Here is a 16608-nt window from a genome sequence, read left to right as displayed (position 1 = left end):
CTGACAACTTTTATTTAGATTCAGAGGATAGGTGTTCAGGTTTATTACCTGGGTATATATTACATGATGCTGAGGTCTGGTGGACAATTGGGGTACCTGTCGCCTAGGTGCTAAGCATAGCACCCAAAAGATTTTTTTAACACTGTCTTCCCCTTTCTTCCTCCCTGCTTCTAGTAGTCCTCAGTGTCTACTGTTAGCAGCTTTATGTCCACGAATACCCAATATTTCACCCCCACTTATAAGCAAGAACATCTGGTATCTGGTTTTCTGTTCCTGTGCTACTTTGCTCAGCATAATAGCCTCCAGCTACATCCATGTTGCTGCAAAGAACATGATTTAGTTGTTTTTATGGCCACATAATATTCCATGGTGTATATGTACCACATTTACTTTACCCAATCTACTGCTGATGGGCATCAAGGTTGATTCCATATCTTTGCTATTGTGAATAGTGCTTCAAGGCATGTATGAGTGTACGTGTCTTTTGGTAGCAGGACTTATTTTCCTTTGGATATATGCCCAGTAATGGGATTGCTAGTTATAAGTTATTTGAGAAATCTCCAAACTCTTTTTTACAGTGGCTGGACTTATTTACATTCCTATCAACAGTGTGTAAGGGTTTTCTTTTCTCCATGACCTCAACAGCATCTGTTGTCCCTTGACCTTTTTGTTTTTTTAATAAAAGAGATGGGGTTTCATCATGTTGGTCAGGCTGGTCTCGAACTGCTGACCTCGTGATCTGCCCACCTTGGCCTCTCAAAGTGCTGGGATCTTGACTTTTTAATAATAGCCAGTTGCATGAAATTTTTAATGTTTAGATTTTTTTTACTCTATAACAGCACAGTGTTTGAAAAATTAGAAATTTAACACATGATATATAAATATGGACATATGCAACTCAAAGCATTGAAACGGTTGCTACACAACAAAAGCTGTGAGTGAGCCATCACAGTATGTAATTTGTCACACTCAGATGATGTCATATTGTAATCCAACTGTTAGAACCATGGTGTTTATAATTTGTTAACTATACAGTAAAAACTATGTCACTAAAGTTAGCAGCACCAGCTTCAAAATCAAGCAAACCTGGATTCAAATTCGGCCTCAGAAAATTTCCTACTATATAGCTTTGTACTCTTCTTCCAATAATTCTGGCAGGTGTGAGTCTGGAGATGAAGAGGTGAAAACTTCTTCCAGTTTGAGTCTAAATGATCTTACTTGGGATCTCATTTTACATCTATCCCTAAGGACCACAAGGTTTAGTGTAAGTTCCAGGGGCACAGGCAACACAAAAATTATAAATAAATACACACTTCGACTAAGTGTCTCACACCCTCAGCCAGCTTCTCCAGCTTGTACAGAAATAGCAAAGAGGAACTAGATGCCACACAGAGTGGCGTAGATATTGGAAAGTGTAGCCAGAATCTGAAGCACTTTTCTTGAACAAGACTGTCAAGGGGCAAATAGACATTTACTTATTTTTGGGTTGCGCGTGATTGAGGATGCCACCCTGTGGTCCAGGATTCTCATTTAACGCCCCTTCAGGCATGCAATTGTTTGACAGGCTTAAAACACATGAATTCTATTTCCAAAGACAGAGACAGACATCAGCGCCCTCCTACCAAAGCATGTGGAAGAAAGAGCAAACAGCAAAAGAAACCCACCAGGGAGGGTGAGGCCATGGACAGCTGCCACTGCGATTGTTTTAGAGTGTAAGCAAGGAAAATGCTCCTTTGACATTTGAAAACTTTCTGTATCCTCCCCCATAACTGCCAAGCTATCCCAGACTTCTTCACCAAAGCTCCAAATGCCCCTATTTTTCTTTACTCCTGAATATAAATGTGACTCTCTCCTCTTATTCTAAGGCAATGAAAGGCCTCCAGACATAGTCAATGGCACTACTGGGACTCCCAGATGGTTTACTGGACCAGAAAGGAAGCCATGTAGCAGTGGGGAGGTAACAGGTTCCTTCACAAGAAGCCACCTGCTCATAATTTATTCACATGCTTTTCCTCTGGGCAAAGCAACAACAATTTAAAATAGTCTAACGTGGGCCTTCCTGGACTTACAAAAACAGGAGTGCCTCCAGATCTGAGGCTTAGTTGTCTCCCCCGCACCCCACTTCTCTGGTGCCACCCCAGCTGGAAGACTGCCAGGAACAGGTTACAAAGTCTCTTTTAACAGAAATGGAGATTAGTAGGTATTAAAGACAGATTAGCAACCAAATGAGTTTCTCCCTGTCATAATCAGTATTCAAAGAGGAAGGGTTTTCAGATGGGCAGCGGCTAGACGTCTTTTCTGAAAGAAGAAATTTGCCTGGATTTACCAGGCTTTAGCAAATTCAAGATATCGAAGTGTAAAGGTACCCTATAAATGAGGTTTGTAACAGGCAGGCACTTGGCTAGAACGTGTAATTGAGATAAAACGGGGTCACAGCAGCCTCTGTTTGTTTTCGGAGCACTTTCTGGGGATGGGAAGGAAGAAGTTCCATGTTTGTACTTTTTTTTCCTGTGGACTTAGGTCCTGACTCTAATTCCGAGATTCTTCTGGTGGTTCTGTGGTGCTTTCTTTGTGCACCCTTAGATTTGGTCATCAGGCTGGAGGGCAGAGGGAAGAGCTTTAACAGACTTGGATGAAATAATACTGTCTTAGTCAGTTTGGGCTGCTATAATAAAAATACCGGAGACTGACTGGCATAAACAACATGCATTTATTCCTTGTGGTTCTGGAGGCTGGGAAGTCCAAGATCAAGATGCTGGCAGATCTGGGGTCTGGTGAGGGCTCTCTTTCTAGTTTGCAGATACAGCCGCCTCTCCTATCTGAGAGGACAACATGGTAAAACCCTATCTCCACTAAAAATACAAAAAAAAATCAGCCCAGCATGATAGCACGTGCCTGTATTCCCAGCCACTAGGGAGGCTGAGGTGACAGAATCAATTGAACCTGGGAGGTAGAGGTCGCAGTGACCCAAGATCATGCCATTGCACTCCAGCCTGGGTGACAGAGCGAGACTCAGTCTCAAAAAAAAAATAAAGATAATCTCTTTTGCGTTTCCGCTTATAAGGGCATGAATTCTATTCTTGAAGGATCCACTCTTATCTCCTACTTGTCTCACAATGATTCTACCCTCTAATACCATCACCTGGGGCTAGATTTCAACATATAAACTCTGGAGAAACTCAAACATTCAGTCTACAGCAGACACTATGACAGCAAAGTATGCCATCATATTCAACTGTGTTTTTACAGACAAAGAAAGAAAACAACTATTTATTAAGCACCTACTATGCACCATGCACTTTACTAAGCTCTTTCATCATTTTATTTTAACCCAAAAGACCCAGTCCGCATTAGAAGATCTGGCGTAAGTAAAACTAAAGACAGACTGAGCTGCTTATTTCTTTCCTTCCCACGGTTTTGTGTTTCCTTCTTAATGGTATTTTGAATTTGTTTGGCCTCAAATTATATTATACCCTTGTCATCTCCATTAGCTAAAATGTATTTATGGCTGATTATGCATGCATAAAATAAATATCTGAATAACATTACCAGTAATTGGTGAAATTGCCTTATGTTTTCACATCCTTACAACAAAAAAGGCATCAACAAATGACCAGGAAAACAAAAAGATAATCCATTATAATTTTCCATATTACCATAGAGATAGGACAGACACAATTATGGGCAATTTCAGTGTCTAAAAATCAAGTATGATGATTAAGTTAACTAGAAAAAATTACTCCAGCTATTGCTTCAAACCAACTTCTAGTCAGGATGAAAGAAAATATCCCCTGCTTGGAAAAATCAGCCACTGACTTACAAGTTGACACTGAATCATTTAAGTTTCTGCAAAATATAAACCATAGCTGGTGTGTTCATTTTGATTTGCCTGGGTGTTTCTCTATGATACAGTTTCCATTCAGACAACACTGCTTTATTGGTGAAACATGTATGCTGATTTAAAAAAATATTCTACTGTGATTTTATTTCTAAGCACTTAAGTATCCCCTTCAGCACAGCCTGGTATACATAAATATATGTGTTCATACACACACATACCCAGGCTCAGACTGGCACAGTCAATTTTTTTGCCTGCTAATTTGTGGTTTTTGATGGTGATGTGAATTTAAAATATTTAATAACCATAAAAACCATCATGGCATAGGTATTAACCAGTTGATACGGATACCAGCTGCAACATTAGAGCAAAGTACTGGGATCCCTTTTGGGCAAGACCAGGGGATCACAGTGACTAGAGAGCACCAGGAAGTTCCTATTCACCAACCAAAATGAAAGTCTTTTAATAGGTTACCAGGGTGTCACAACTCAATGTCAGTACTGTGCATGTGCACGCATGCACACACATGAAACCCCAAGGTCCGGACTCTCCCTTGACCTGTTACCCAGGCGGTTTTCCTCAGCATCTTGACAAATGGACACCCCAGGAAAGTACACTCCTGCAGGGCTCTGGCAGGTAACAAGACAGCCCAAACCAATGGTCATTTCTACAAGGACATCCCTTCTCTTTCAGCATTGACACCTGGAAAAGCATATTCTTATCCAAAGAATACAGTAGTTGGGACCCAAGCATAGGTACCACCACTTAGATTTTAAAAGCCAAAGATGTGCGAGGTTTGAAAGACAGAAATGCTCCAAGTCCACCCAGGGGAATCTAAAGAATATGATAAATCAAGAGAGGCGGAGGAGGAGGGAGAGAGGGGTGCCAGGGCCTGTATCACAAGAGAAAGAGAATCCTTATCCCATCAAAGTGAGTTTTCTATAGAACAGATCCAAACGTGCCTTTTCATTTCTCAAAATTATTTGATGGCCAGCATCACTGATCCTTTAATATGGTAGACAAGGGGCTTCATGATGGTGTCTCACCTTATTTCTTGCTGTCTTAATCCTGCATCCAAGCAACAGTGAACCATTTGTGGTATTCGAACACATGGTGTTATTCAAATGCCCAGACTTCCATTTCACTGGGTGGGCAATCCATTGCAAACCACATCACAAGCCCTGGAATTGTTAACTAGAAATCAACCTAGTTGCCTTGATCCAGGTATCCTGAGCAACACGAGGCTTGGCACAAAGTAAATCCTAAGAGTTTTTGTTGATTAGATAATTCAACATAACCAGGGAGCTCTGAAGAATAAAACATGGCAGGCACACTGTCACAAATCTTTTCTTGGGAGAGATGAAGACATGTCCAATGTATTCTAAGATCACAGGATTGAAAATGAGCAGAGCTTAAAAATTAAAAGATTGACCATTTCAAGGAGCGGTGAAGATGAGGAATAATTAAAACTCTCATACCCTGCTGGTAGGAATGTAAAATGGCACAACCACATGGAAACAATTTGGCAGCTTTTTCAAAAAGTAACCATACATTTACCATACCATCCAGTCATGCTAGTTCTTGGTATTTACTCAACAGAAAACAAAGTATATGTCCATAGACATTTTGTACACAATGCTCATAGTAGTCTTACCGGACTTAGTTACTGGAAATATCTACATTGTTTACTGTATGGTACATCCACACAGTAAAACACTTAGCAGCATTAAGAAGCAATGAACTATTGATACACACTCCAAAAAGGATGAATTTCAAAGTAATGATGCTACATGAAGGTACCTAGACAAAGAAAGAGTACAAACTGTATGATTTTGTTTATTCACAATTCTAGAAAATGCAAACTCATGACAGAAAGCAAGCTAGGGCTTCCTGGAAACAGAAGAGAAAGGGGCAAGAAGATATTATAAAAGGGGCATGAGATAACTTTTGGAAATGATAAATATATTCCCTATTTTGATTATGATGATTTTGAAAGTATATAGGTAAGTGAAGATGCATCTAATTCTATACTTTGAGTATGTGCAATTTATTGAATTTCAATTTTACCTTGATAAAGACATAAAAAATCAAAATAAAAACTGAGCAAGCCATATGCCTTATGAGAAAATAGTCATTGTGGTTTGGGGAGATTACCATGAAACACTAAGAAGGTAACGAGAACACTTTGATTTTGGAAGTATAAGTTAGAGATTAAGAATGGTGGCACTTCAGAAAAGGAAAAATATAAGAAAAATGTCTAATAGTCAAGGCTGTCCAATGATGTAATAAACTGGCCTCGGAGGTAGTGAGTTCCTAGTCCCTGGAAGTATTTAATTTGATGACCATTAGCCCTCAAAATGGATTCTTACCTGGTTGGCCAATTATCTTCTATGACCCCTTAGATTCTTTTAATCTCTGATATTTGCTTGTTCACCAAGAAGACACTGACAGGGTATATTTGCTGGTAGCAAACTCCCGTCACTGATGCTCATGAAAACAACCATTAGGAATTTTCCTCAAGAATAAAAGAAGTGGAAATCATTCAAAGGCACAGGACTTCAAAGAAGCCAAGTTGAAAGGAAATCTGTTCTTCAGATATAGGAATTACTGGCGAGTACAAAGAGAAAAGTGAGTGATGGAGCTTTGGGGAGAGGGCAGCCGTGTGGCTGAAGTCTGGGTGTGAGAATATCAGGGAGGGGAGTAGGCACCAGGGTCTAAAATACCCAGGGTGTGGGTATAAAAAACAACTGGAGGTATGAGCAGGGACTGGGAGGCTGGGGTCTTGGGATGTTTCCTCACAGATGCTGTTGGACTTGACGTGGAAATAATTTCTCAAAGAACACAATATACCCCTGTATTCAAAAACTTCCAGTAGTTTTGTGTTGCACTTAGAATACCATTAAAATGATTTACCAGGGCTACACAGATACTGCTAAGTGAAAACAGCAAGATACCAATAAATGGGTAACAAAAATGCAATGGTTTTAAAAACAAAGACGACAAAAACTCTTTTAGTATGAATGTGTGTTCTCTCTGAGCATTTTGCACAAATGTATCAGTCTTGATTATTACGCGAAATTAATACTTCTCCTTAAGCCTGGACCAGGTCCCCAACAAGCCCCACTCTGGCATATGGCACTGCTCCGAAGGGGAGACAGGGATAATTGCTGGAAGCAGAGGGTGTCCAAAGAGGAGCAGTTGTGACCCCCACCTGCCACCTGGATGAAGCAACTAAACGATTGACGGAGTGAATGTAACAAATGCCAAAGGGCTGAAAATTGATTTGGGTAAAAGAAAAATGAGGTCAGTTTCCTCATTTCTGGAAACCAAGGTGAGAGTTAAGGGCAGACCCTCCTCCAGATTCCACACTTCTTCCTTGGTCCATAAAGGAAAGGCTATCACTCCTGTCTTGTGGGAACAAAGGTGCCAACTCTTTCCACCCATCAGTCTGCTCCAAGAAAAGAAGAAGGAATGAATGCAATTGCTCAGAGAGCAACACTCACTGGAAATTGGCTTATTAAAGGGCAAAGAATAGGGTACTGCAGAGTTAGGGCCACCACTTACCACTTTCTCTTTGCATATCCCCCAGACATCCCTCTTTATCCATCTTCAGGACCCTACAAGCCTTTGGCCTCATCCCTCGATGGCTATCTCAAAGTCAGACCTGACCTGACCTGTAAGTCAATATTCTTTAACTTGGTTGGTGAAAAAGGTGATATGGTTTGGCTCCATGTCCCCACCCAAATCCCATCTTCTAGATCCTGTAATTCCCATGTGTTGTGGGAGGGACCCAGTGGGAGATGACTGAATCATGGGGGCGGACCTTTCCCAGGCTGTTCTCATGGTAGTGTTGATAGTGAATGGGTCTCATGAGATCTGATGGTTTTAGAAATGGGAGTTCCTCTGCACGAGCTTTCTTTTTGCATGCTGCCATCCATGTAACATGTAACTCACTCCCTCCTTGCCTTCCCCCATGATTGTGAGGCCTCCCCTAGCCATGTGGAACTGTGAGTCCAATAAACCTCTTGCTTTTGTAAATTGCCTAGTCTCAGGTATGTCTTTTATCAGCAGCAAGAAAATGGACTAATATAGAAGGAGTAAGAAACTAAGATCTGTTTCTACTCATAACACTTCTGAAATCAAATGTGTGAGTTTTTTCCACACCAACAACCAATGATTCAACTCTTCAGACAACCAACTGGGTGTCCAAGGATCCAGTTCTAACACCAACTACCCAGGATATGCATCAGACCCCGCAGGTTAAGGGCTCAGTCCCTCAAGACTGCTCCCACTTCAGATATTAACTGCAAGTTCTGGATCTCTTGCATTTCTAATAGACCAACTATAAATCAGGGGTTCCCCCACCCCCATGTTCAATGGTTTGCTACAATGGCTCATGGAACTCAGGAAAAGCCACATATTTACTATTACTGGTTGAGCATAAAGGATACAAATGCATTTAAGATGAAGAGGCACACAGGGTGAGGTTACAAGGGTCCTAGGCATGGTGATATCTGTCCCTGTGGAATTGGGGTATAACACCTTCCTGGCAAATGGATGTGTTCCCCAACTCAGTGGCTCTCTGAGCCCATCCAGTTTAGGGGATGTCATGGAAGTTCCATTATATAAGCATGATAAATTAAATCACTGGCCATTTGTGATCAGCTCAATCTCCAGCCCCTTCCCCCTCCCTGAAAGTTCCAACCCTCCAATCACATGGTTGGTCCCTCTGGTAACCAGCCCCCATCCTGAAGCCAGCTAGGGGCCTGCCAAGAATCACCTCATTTACATAAACTCAGGTATGGTTCAAAGTGACTTATTACGAGTAACAAAAGATGCTCCTCTCACCCCTATCTGACTCAGAACATTAAAACAGTTTTAGGGCCTCTATATTAAGAACCAAGGAAAAAGATCGAATATGTATTTTTTTATTCTATCATGGTATCACAGAAGCTCTATTCAGCCTCAGGTCTAGCCATCTCCCAGTCGAGGTTTGCAACCCTGCTTTGGAAACTGAAACCCTGCTTCGGAAGTGTTGGGGGTAGGGGGGCGCAGCTACGAATCCAGCACTGTGTGTGGGAGCTTATTAGTCAGAATCCTGGAAGAAAAGAAAAGTGACTAGTAGGATTTGTCCACCGTGAATTCTTAGATAGTAAGAGAAACCAAAAGGATGATACAAAGGAAGGAGCAAATTCGTCTATGCACTAACATTGGCCTTAGACGCTCTTCTACCTCCTGATAGCAACAGCAACACCACATATCACCATGAGGCACATACTGTTATCCCTTTTCCACATATGAGTAAGAGAAAACAGACTTAAAACAAACATCCTGACTTGATCATTCCAGGCATGATCACTCTAGGCATGTTACAAATTCTCGCCTGTACCCTGCAAATATGTGAAATAGAATGTATCCATACAAGAAAAAAGTTTAAATAGAAATTAACTAAAATTTCTAAATAAATGTCTAATTAGATAAATAACGTAGTAGGTGGTGGGGCCAGGTGAGTTCCAGAGAGTGTTTTTTTGTTTGTTGTTGTTGTTGTTGTTGTTGAAGACAGGGTCTTGCTTTGTCACCCAGGCTGGAGTGCAGTGGCATGAACATGGCTCACTGAAGCTTTGACCTCCCAAGCTCAAGCAATTCTCCCACCTGAGCCTTCCAATGAGCTGAGACCACATGTCACCATGCCTTGCTAATTTTTTTAATTCTGTAGAGACAGGGTCTTACAATGTTGCCCAGGCTGGTCTCAAACTCCTGAGCTCAAGTAATCCTCCCACTTTGGCCTCCCAAAGTGCTGGAATTCTATGATAGTTGTGAGCCACCATGCCCAGCCCCAGAAAGCTTTTAATTACTGCACTACTCCCCCTCTTCAACTGCGTGAAGAGATGTTGTAATTATTATTATAGTACTGAAAGAGAACGGCACTAAACCAAGGAGTCCCAGTGGCTTATCTAAGCCAAAAATAGGCAGGAAAGTGCAGAGAAGGCAGTGTGGCATAGTGGGTAACATTCGGGGCTTGGCTCCTGAAGACCAGGGTTCAAATCTCAGTTGTCCCATGAATGTCGCCCCTTCATCTGGGAAACAGCACTGTGACAAGGCTCAGACGAGCTTATACACATGTAATACTTCACGCTTGCAATACTATGTCTGCAAAGCACAGGCTTTTATGTAGCAGTTTCTGTTGTCACAGCTGACCCATCTTGAGTTGACCCAGGGGTTCTCCACCCAGGGTGATTTTATCCTTCAGGGGAACCTGGGCAATGTCACAGGTTGTGGGGGAGATGGTGCTACTGACATCCAGTGAGCAGAGACCAGGGGTGCTGCCAACTACCCTACAATGCACAGGGCAGTTCCCTGTAACGAAGAATCATCCAGCCCAAAATATCAATAGGACCCAGGCTTTAGAAACACTGGTTTGGAATAAATGCATGACATTTATAACAGTTCAGGAGTAGAGTTGATGCTCAATAAATATTTGTTGAATATATGAATAAATCATCAAGTTCTGCAATGCTGTCAATAATGTGGTTATCCGAGAGCAAAGTTAAATAAAGGGGTGGTAAATAAGCCAGGGACACTGAGGGATATGCAACATCCTTGCTACTCCAAGCATGGTCCAAAAACCAGCAGCTTCACAATTGCCTGCGCACCTGTTACAAAAGCCGTATCCCAGATTCTATCCCAGACCTACTCAGTCAGAATCTGTATTGTAACAAGATCCCCAGATAACTCACAGGCACATTCAGGTTTGAAAAACACCACCCTAGAACCTATGTTTGGTGGCAGGTTATATCCAATAGCAGGCCTAGGTTCTAATTCATTAGTGCAGAAACTAAGGTCTCTTTCAGATCAGTTCTGCTTAAGTGTCCCTCTTGGCTATAACCCAGCTCTATCCACAGGTGGTATTTTCGCCTGGATACTCTCCATTTGGATAAAGGAGAACATGTTCCTAAGGCACTGAGCAGGGCTTTCTCTCTCTTCGTTCACAAAGTAGAGCGCTGAATATAATGACGTGTGGCACATCATCAATATCCCCTATGCAGAAACTGCACAGGATGGTACAGCTGAAAGATTTCTTGAAGAGGAAAAGAAAATCGTATTGCTACTTTTATTTGGAGTTTGATTGCTTCATTGTCTTTTACCCTCTGGGTGAAGGGGCAGCCAAGAAAAACACATTCTGTGTGATGCTATGAGCTCAGATCCTTGGTTCTGAATGCTGCTCAGACTTTGCACCAGGAAAGGAAAAGAGGTGCTTTGCATCAGCCCCAAAGCCAAACATTTCCCCCCATGTGGATTATCATATTCTTCCTTCGAATACTAACAGGTCATCAGAACTCAATGTTTATTGAGTATTGACTAAATAACATGGTACTATTCCAAGTATGTTACATATATTAATGCATTTAATACTTACACACCCTATGAAGTAGAAACTATCAATGTCTTCATTTTATAGATAAGGAAATTTATGCACAGAGAAGTTAAGTAACTTTCCTGCGGTCAGATAACTAAAAAGCAAGCAGTGAAGCTAAGATTGGAACCCAGAAAGTCTGGCTTCAAAGCCAGTGTTCCTAACCCTTCAACCATACTGTTTACATTTTAGATTTTATGAGAATAACTAAGATGAGATCTCTGCTGTCATGGAGTATTCAGCCTGGTAAAGATGGGTAGATAAACAGATATAACATACATGTTTAGCGGAAAGATGAGCTGCTTTCTCTGTTTAGTATCACTCGTATTCTATCTCTCATATTAGCTGTCCTTAATTTTTGTTTATTTTTTAATTTTCTGAAACGAAGTCTTGCTCTGTTGCCCAAGCTGGAGTGCAGTGGTGCGATTTTGGCTCACTGCAGCCTCTGCCTCCTGGGGTCAAGTGATTCTCCTGCCTCAGCCTCCTGAATAGCTGAAATTACTGGCATGCACCACCGTGGCAAGCTGATTTCTGTATTTTTAGTAGAGATGGGGTTTTGCCTTGTTGGCCAGGCTGGTCTTGAACTCCTGACCTCAGGTGATCTGCCTGTCTTGGCCTCCCAAAGTGCTAGGATTACAGGAGTGAGCCACTACACTCAGCCCGTTTGTCCTTATTCTAATTTGACTCAATGATTTAGAATCAACAAGCATGTTATAACATGTCAGATGCCTATGAGGCGATCATTAAATAATAGTTGAGAGAACAAATAAATAAAACAATTACTCAGCCAGGCACAGTGGCTCATATAATCCTAGCACTTTGTGAGGCTCAGGCAGGAGGATCGCTTGAGCCCAGGAGTTCCAGACCAGCCTGGGCAAAATGGCAAAAACCCTGTCTCTGGAAAAAAAAAAAAAAATTGGCCTGGCATCGTGGTGTATACCTGCAATTCCAGCTACTCGGGAGGCTGACGTGGGAAGATGAACTGAGCCCAGGATGTCAAGGCTGTGGTGATCTGTGATCCCATCACTGCACTCCTGCCTGAGCAACGGAAATGAGACTCTGTCTAAAATAATAATAGTAATTAACAAGTGAATGAACATGGTCCTATAATGAGGTTTTAAGAAAGTAAGGCACTATGGAAGGTAACAGGCTCTTAAAGCAATACTTGTTTTTTTTTTTTTTTTTTCTTTCTATCCAGCACTATTCCTCAACCTCCCTGCTTAATTTGTGGAACTGCCCCTTTTCCCAGCTCCTCCCATGTTCTTCCCACTAGAGCTGTGATAACTTTGCATAGCAACACACCTGGCCTTAGCTGACTGGCCATAGGTGAACTCACAAAATGAGCTGGGCCAATCAGTTATCTTCCTTAGGAATTCTGGAAGCAGGAAAAAGAAGATCAGTACAACTTTTCCAGGTAGTCAAAGCTGTACAATTTTTTTTAAAAAAAGATATCTGTTGGCCTCCACATTTTCAGCCCTGGGGAGGCAGCTTGTCTGTATCCCAAGAGCTCCATAAAGCTTTATACTATATGCAGCTAAGAGCCAAAGATGAGAGATGGAGAGAAAGTACTTCTGACATCGTTCAAGTCTCTGTTTCCAGACACTTAACCTCTCTGAGGTTTCATTTTCTCTTTTATAAAACAGAGAGGGGTGGGAGGATTACATCCTGTGAGGCTACAATACTACCATTCAAGGAAAAGAGGATCTAACCAGGCACAACGTCCAAATAAGGGAAAGTTCGCTCACTCCCCTGTGTTCGAACTCAGTCTCCAGCACCAGAGTAAAACCAATTGAAGGAATCCAGTTGAGCTCCACCAGCACAGGTGATATGCCCTGACTGATGACATGAACAGGTCAGTTTCTATAACAGGAGTGTCTCATGTTCTCTTGAATAAAATGGTATGCTAAGTTTACAAAACTGGCCTCCTGTGTCTTTGGATGCCATGAGCCATTTCTCAGGGTCTGCTCACACAGAGAAGCTCAGCATTCAAATTCTGTTCCCATAGGAACGACCACACCCACTTCGTTCATTCATACCGACCACCCAGCCTAACAAGATGGTTTCCAGGCCCATTACAAGGCTGTGATGCTCTCTGCTGAAGAAACACAGTACCATTAGTGAGTTCCAAAACCACACCATGGCTCAATGCAAACAGTGTTTTAGATTCTCTAGTACTGTGTTTTTCACATCTTTCCCTGAGCATCCTCAGAGCAAGGAGGTAGTTTAAATGAGATGGTTCTTCTGTAGGCTCCAACTGCTGCAGCTCCATCTGACATGCTTTAAATATTTGGGTTTCGCATATGACATGTAAAACATTCTGACATTTTCTATTTTCTTTCTTTTTTGAGTCAGGGTCTCACCCTGGTCACAGAGGCTGGAGAGCAGTGGTGCAATCATAGCTGACTGCAGCCCCGACTTCCTGGGTCTTAAGTGATCCTCTCATCTCAGCCTCCTAAGTAGCTGGGACTACAGGTGTGCACCTGTCCATTGTGTACCACCACTCCTGGCTAACTTTTTTCTTTTTTTTTTTTGGAGGAGGAGTCTCACTCTGTCACCCAGGCTGGAGTGCAGTGGTGTGATCTCTGCTCACTGCAACCTCCACCTCCCAGGTTCAAGGAATTCTCCTGCCTCAGCCTCCCAAGTAGCTGGGAATACAGGTAACTACCACCACACCCAGCTACTTTTTGTATTTTTAGTAGAGATGGGGTTTTACCATATTAGCCAGGATGGTATCGATCTCCTGACCTTGTGATCTGCCTGCCTCAACCTCCCAAAGAGCTGGTATTACAGACGTGAGCCACCATGCCTGGCTGCTATTATTATTATTATTATTATTACTATTTGTTAGAGACAGGGTCTTACTATGTTGCCTAGGCTTGTCTTGAACTCCTCAGCTTAAGCGATCCTTCCACCTCAGCCTCCCAAAGTGCTGGGACTGTGGGTGTGGGTCACCATACCTAGCCCTATTTTATTATTTTTTTTTTCAGAATATAAAAAGCAGCTATGGCCCACAAAACTAATGTTATGATCCCTTAATGGGCCCCAACTTGAAATACGGAAAGCATTACTCCGGCATGCCCACAAAACACATTCCAGCTAGGATTTGCATCAAATGAATTCATTAGGTCAAAGGTCACCAACCAGTTCCCACACACAGCAAGGGTCCTTTGAACTTAAGCCCCACTTGGCCATCTAGCATACTGTCAGAAACAAAACCTAGATGTTATCTCCAGAAGCTCTAAATGGAGACATGTACATTCCAGGACTCTAGCCTTGCTTGGGGAGAAAAAAAATAAACAGAAGGTTATGTGGTGCAGGGTCTGTATTCCCACACAATTGCAACTAACAGGAGCTGAAGTAGATGCCTGAATTCGTTGCCTCTACTGTCTCCCAAAATCTAAGTTCTGAACAGTAAGCAATTCCAAGACCACGTGGGCTCACCCCAGGGCTTCCAAGTCCATCCACCTGCCAAGCCTCCTGCTGAAAATCCCCTCTCACCATGGCTTTTGCAAGTCTGGCCAGCTCTCCTTTTGATAAATGCCTTTGCCAAGATGCAGGTCAGTGTAATTTTCCAAAAGGTTAGGAGGAGTGACTGCTCGGAGAGGGCTCGCTTATTATTTCAAATGCCACGCATCCCATTCTCTAACATTTACTGAGTTATTTACAACTTGATTCTTGCTGCACCTGCCAGTATGTCTGACCTGCTCCAGGCTCTCCTCTTGTCACCATCTCTACAGCCCTAAAACAGAAGCTAGTGGCTAACCGCCGTGCTTCTGAGAGCCTGGGTGGTTTCTAACCTAAGACAGGGAAGCCACATTAACAGATAATTTTGCACCAACGTCGATAAAACTCACCTATTTTGAGGCACGCATGGTTGTTGATTGTTTCTATGTGGCTGCAGATGTTTCATCCATTTTCAATTTGTTCAGCCAGATTAACAACCCAGTACTAATGTTTAAACTAGCAAGCCTCAAAAAGACTTCATTTCTCCTCTAAATAATATGGGGCATTTGTTTGGGTGAGTAATTTCAATCAAAGAAACTTTTTGGGGACAAATATTTATTCCATAAACCTGTTGAAGTTAGAACAAAAATAGTAACATTCATGATAACATGAACATCAAGTATTCAGTGTCTGCTAGGCACCAAATATGGTACATGGTATTCAGCTTTTGGCTATATATAAATATATACCTTGAGAGAGAGTTTTGTATATAGTTTATATCAGCGGTCCCCAACTGTTTTGGCACCAGGGACCACAGTTTCGCAGAAGACAATTTTTTCACAGACCAGGGTCAGCAGAGGGGCTGATTGTGGGACGATTCGAGTACATTACATTTATTATGCACTTTATTTCTATTATGATTACATTGTAATATATAATAAAGAAATTACACAACTCACGGTAACGTAGAATCAGTGGGGGCGCTGAGCTTGTTGTCCTGCAACTGAATGGTCCTATCTGCAGAAAGACAACAACAGGGAATTAGATGCTCATCTAGGAGCGTGCAACCTAGACCCTTGCACGTCTAGTTCACAACAGGGTTCCCATGCCTCTAAGAATCTAATGCCTCCACTAACCTGACAGGAGCTCAGGTGGTGATGTGAGCAGTGGGAAGCAGCTGTAAATACAGATGAAGCCTCGCTTGCTCACTGCTCACTTTCTGCTGTGTGGCCTGGTTCCTAATAGGGCACAAACTGGTACCAGTCCATGGCCCAGGGGTTGGGAACCTATGGTTTATGCACGTACGTGTAGTTAACATTAGTTATATATGTAGTTTTATATGTATTGTTATAGTTTTATATATACATATTTATCTCACAACATCTTTGCAAGTTAGATAGCAGATAATTATTTCCCCTTTACAAATCAAGGAAGGCTGAGAGTTTCAGTGACTTTTCCAGGGCCACTCATTATCAGAGCCAGGACTAGATTTCAGGACTGTCTGTACTTTTTACCCTACCCACTGCCTCTCAATCATAATTATACCAAGAACCTCAACTTCGCAGCCAGCATCTATGCCCTCATATACATCAAAGCACTGAGATTACTCAAGCCAAATGTGAAAATTCCCTCTGTCATGAACGTTCTTTGGGTCTGGAATAAGAATTCTGGAGCTTGAGTGAATCCAGCCTCCTTCTTCCCACATGACCAGGAGATCTTGGTCTCATGGCCTAAAGCAGTTGAACAGTTCGATACTGGAGTCAGATTATCTAGGATTTAAATCCTGCTTTCCTCATTTACTAGCTACGAGATGTTAGGCAAATCACTAAACCTCTCTGAACCTCAGTTTCCTTATCTAAAAGAAAGGGAAAAACTAATAATTTCTGCCTCATAGGATGATGGTATGGGAAGA

At 42.1% G+C, this 16608-nt stretch overlaps 1 long non-coding RNA gene across 1 annotated transcript in view; it reads right to left on the bottom strand.

The window, feature by feature from the left end:
• LOC141580713 (uncharacterized) overlaps nt 1–15715 on the bottom strand; it is a 389651-nt gene extending 373936 nt beyond the window's left edge. Inside the window, exon 1 of the long non-coding RNA XR_012513005.1 lies at nt 15656–15715. This is a non-coding gene — a long non-coding RNA (uncharacterized LOC141580713). The remainder of the gene's footprint in view (nt 1–15655) is intronic.
• Between the last annotated feature and the right edge of the window lie 893 nt (nt 15716–16608).

This window comes from Saimiri boliviensis, chromosome 12 (assembly GCF_048565385.1).
Source record: "Saimiri boliviensis isolate mSaiBol1 chromosome 12, mSaiBol1.pri, whole genome shotgun sequence".
In the NCBI taxonomy this organism is placed as follows: Eukaryota; Metazoa; Chordata; class Mammalia; order Primates; family Cebidae; genus Saimiri; species Saimiri boliviensis.
Note: the sequence above shows the minus strand (reverse complement) of the source record. Positions and strands in the feature narration are given on the sequence as shown.